General features: G+C 40.2%; 1 long non-coding RNA gene across 1 annotated transcript in view; it reads right to left on the bottom strand.

Moving 5' to 3' along the window:
- Window positions 1–315, bottom strand: part of LOC109308326 — a 3,126-nt gene extending 2,811 nt beyond the window's left edge. The window contains exon 1 of the long non-coding RNA XR_002100579.1: window positions 303–315. This is a non-coding gene — a long non-coding RNA (uncharacterized LOC109308326). The remainder of the gene's footprint in view (window positions 1–302) is intronic.
- Between the last annotated feature and the right edge of the window lie 4,096 nt (window positions 316–4,411).

Below are 4,411 nucleotides of genomic sequence, written 5' to 3'. Positions count from 1 at the left end.
TCCTGCCCTTTGGGCAGGGGGCTGGACTCGATGATCTCCCGAGGTCCCTTCCAGCCCTAATGTCTATGAAATCTATGAAATCTATAAGCAGACCTGGAGAAGTTTCTCCAAACATTTTTTGTTCAGTCCTCAGGATCCACGGAAAACAAAAGCTGTTCCTCTCTGGCTATATTTAATAGCTTTCATGCCTTCACTGACACATGTACAACAACCACAGCATCATCGCACCCAAATAGCACTCCTAAAGCCCAGGTCAGAGACATTGGTGCATGACTCAAAAAACAAACAAGAAAAAAATCAACAAATCAGAAGAGATCACAGAAATACACATCTTTGTAATGTTCCCAAATTAATTAAAAAAGTGTTTTTATCATTCACCAATTTAATCTTTACAATGCCAGGAATATTAGACATCACAACATTTTCACAATTTGGAAAAATGAATGAAACTATTATATATATTTTGATGGTGGTAGTAACATATAGCTATACTATTTCCAATTAGCTGTGGTGAAACACTGATATATATTCCATTAGCACAAAGGTAAAGGTGCCTCACCACTAATCATAATAAATTGCAGCATTCAACAGAGACATTTTACAGGTCTTCAAATTGCTTTTGCCTTGCCATATGAATATTGCTGAACATAGTTTAATACATTTTACATGATGCAATTTTATCTAGCCCATACAATGTCAGGATAATAATAATGATATTCTAATATTAATGCAAGCACAAAATATACATATTGATGAATAATGGTCATATGTTTTTGGATCTCCTTGCCAAGTCATATTAAAATGACAAATAATTGCCATTGCTTCAGAGAAATGGTACAGGCTCTGTAGTCAAAAAGCACATTAGGGACCAACAGTGTCCATTTGTTATCCTTTGTCAGGAAAACATGGTTCTTAATGAAAGTGAATGAAAGGACACTGATTGAGGACAGTGACACTAAACCTCTCTCTCAACAGGAGCCATGACATGGGTATTAATAAGCAGATTGAAAGGTTAAGACACAGCTTTGGAACTACAGAACCACTGTTAGAATCTGAAATAAAACCCCTCTCGTAATGCAGCAAAATGACAGTATAAATGCACTGTATTAGCCTTTAGGCCACAGGAGGGGAGCGTGGACAGAAAGCAGTCCCCAGCCACTGCAAGTATATGCCCTTTAAAATCTGAACCTAAATACATTTTTTTAAAATCTTGTTTCTATTTCCCAGGCTGTCTTGATAACTGCTCTTTTCTTCTCATTCCACTCCCCAATTGCCATGAAAAATGCCAACATGAAGCAGGCCTTTTTTTCTGGGTATTAGTGGGTGCCTGAGAGAGCAGATGGCCTGATGTTTAATTTGAGTAATTGTAAAACAATACATATTGGGACCAGTTTCTCAGTCATTGCAAATCAGTTTGGTTCAACTGAAATCAATGGTGCAATACTATTTACACCAGTTGAAGATTTCTCTCACTATTTTCAGTAAGAAGGCAGTGTGTGCTGATTACTTAGTGAAGAAACACCTCAGAGTATGAAATACATTTCTGAATGTATAATGCATTGAAGACATCATTATAATGTCAGTGCCTAGACATTCCAAGCAGAACTACAGATGAGTTAGGACAGACCGCCCCAATCCTGCGAAGACTTGCACTTGTGCTAAACTCTGTATATGTGTTTAGCTCCAGTGGACACAAGGGAACTACTCACAGTGCACGGAAGGGGGTTAAGTCTGTCTCGGCAAGGTGGGGCACAACTTACGGTGTCTGCCGTGTTTAGAAGATGGGAACACAGCATACATACAGATGCATTAAGTGCCCTGACATACTTTATATTCTTTTTACTGTGCTAGTGTTCAGTGTACAGAGAAATGCATTATAAATTCTATATGTTGGTCATCAGAAATTTGACATTTGGCTTTCAGATTGTAGGGAAATTGGGAAATTCCTTGTCTTTGGGATAAAGACTCAAGGACTCAAAGGCTGTGTCCAGACAAGTGCGGCCATGCAGTATGTGGTGCTGCAGACGTGTCCCAGCCTCTTCTAGTGCAACAGGGGTAACTTGCCACATGCCAGAGATGGCTTGGCACAGCCATTCCCTGGGGACAAGTAGCAGCGAAATAAGGTGTCCTGCTGCTAGTTGTCCCTGGGGAAACAAATATCCACTCTTGTGTGGATGCAGCTAAAGAATTCAAGCCCCAAAGGCTAGAAATGTGAGGGTGGAGATTTTGGTTCTGTCCTTTGCAGAGATAGAGATCAGGCACAAAATTCACAGTGGAATTTCAGCTTTTCCAGAATTCAAGAATCTTGACTCTTGGGTTTGCTTCATGGCCATCTATAGGTATGAAAACATAGCTCCAGAACTAGAAACAAAAAGGTCACATTTTAACTTTTCCACAGAGAATTATACATTTGAAATAATGTTAAACAAGACATCACATTAACACCTGAGATTTCTCTTTGTAAGTTTAATTTGCAATAAGGGACTTGAAATAATGGAAAATCATTGAAGACTCCTTTCATATATTAGAGAAATGTATTTAAATGGCAGTAATATTTACAAAGTGAGTTTTGAAGAGTTTGTATATTTGAATACACCTTGTTAATAATGGAATGAAGAAATCTTTCAGTGATCACATCCAACAATGATTAAACAAAGAAGGGTTTAAACTTAGCTTTGGCAAGCAGCTAGGACCCTATAGAAAAGCTGGTCATAGAAAACAAATCTTGACTCAAATGATCAAGTCATGAGTCATTTAAAATGAAATGTGAGAATATACAAAAATAGATCTGAAATTAAGGTTCTCAGTTTGCAAATGGCAATCTGAGAAATTAAGGGTATTAATTAGTGAAGGCAACTGGATTTAAGAGTTCAAAGATTTATAAATGAAGGAAATCTACCACTTCTTGTCATCAAAGTTACAAAAACTAACTGGAATTGCAATCCAAGCAAATGGAACTAATAGGGAAGAACTCTAAACCTCAATGAATGGATAACCATTTCAAAAGGACATTAGAAGTAATCTGTGATGGGAAAAGGGATTTGTCAACAAAGAAGCCTACATCTTGGAGCTCAAAATGTAGGAACAAACTGAAACTGCCAAAATCACTTGGGCTAGGGACAGACATTACATATAAACCAGTTTAAGTGATCAGAAACTGGTTTAAACCTGTAACAGAACAGATGTTCGGTGCACATAAATCAATCTGAAAATGGCTGAAAGCAGATTCAGATAAACCTGGTTGAATGTAGTATCAGACTTAACTGATTTAGGTCAAACCGATTTATTCAATGTCTATCGCAGACCCCTTGCTGATTTAAGTTAAACCAGATGCTCCTAGCATCCCAGCATGCTGTCTGGGCTGGGCGGAACTCTCTGCTCTGCAGCAGGGCTGGCCCCTCCCCTCTGCTCCTTGGCCAGAGCTCTGGCACAGACTGCAGACACAGCAGGGTCTGGTTGGCTTCCCTCTGCCTCAGCTCCCATCACTGCTCAAGCAGGGATTCCCCCTCTCCCAGCTCCTACAGAACGGACCCCAGCCCCACAGACCCTAGACATGCAGTATGCTAGCTAGTGCTGAGAGGTGTGTGTGTGTGTGTGTGTGTGTGTGTGTAGCTCCGATTTCACTGGGACAGGCAGACAGGACAGTGTCCGCTTAGGGCTTTCTGGAGCTAACCAACAGGTCAGCTGGTAAGGTCCCTCCTTCCTTCTTTGGAAAAAGCTGTTTAGGAAGAGGGGCTTGGGGCTGGAAACACTTCCATCCCTTGAGCAGCGAGCTGGGAAAAGCCTGGGACAGTGTAAGTTGACCTCCCTACTTAGAGTATCCAATCAGAGTGTCCTCTTGAGGCCTGGCCATGCCCCCTCAGCTCAGTACTGTGGCAGGGAAGGGAAGGCTGCTCCATCACTCCCTGGCTTTGAGCCTAAGCCACTGCAGGCATGTACCTGCATTTTTTCAGTCCAGAGGGGATGTCTGTGCAGTTACAAACCAGTTCAGCCTAGCCAGGTTAGAATAACCTGCAAAGATGGAATCAATTTAGGCTTAGGCTTTTTAAATGTCTGTCCCTAGTCTTTGGTGTTAGACCTGGCAAAAGAAAAGAAATATTAAAAGGCATTTTTGATGTATAAATACAAAACAGAATAGGAAAGAACAACTTTGGTTACTATTCACTGAGGATGGGAAGGTAATTTAAGTGTGGCCTAATATGGCATGATGAATATTGTGCCTCACTTTCCAATAAGAATGATGATATTGATATGTTGGCAAAGATATGTAATGGGGACCAGGATATGAAAATGGAAATTAAAATGACTACATCTGAGAGAGAGACAAAACTCAGAGATTAATTTGTGGGGAGTGGATAATCTTTATCACAAAATACTGAAAGAACTATGGTGCTGAGATAATCTTCAGATG

This window comes from Crocodylus porosus, unplaced genomic scaffold (genome assembly GCF_001723895.1).
Source record: "Crocodylus porosus isolate Cpor-Errol unplaced genomic scaffold, CroPor_comp1, whole genome shotgun sequence".
NCBI lineage: Eukaryota > Metazoa > Chordata > Crocodylia > Crocodylidae > Crocodylus > Crocodylus porosus.
This window is presented reverse-complemented; position numbering and strand designations above follow the sequence as displayed.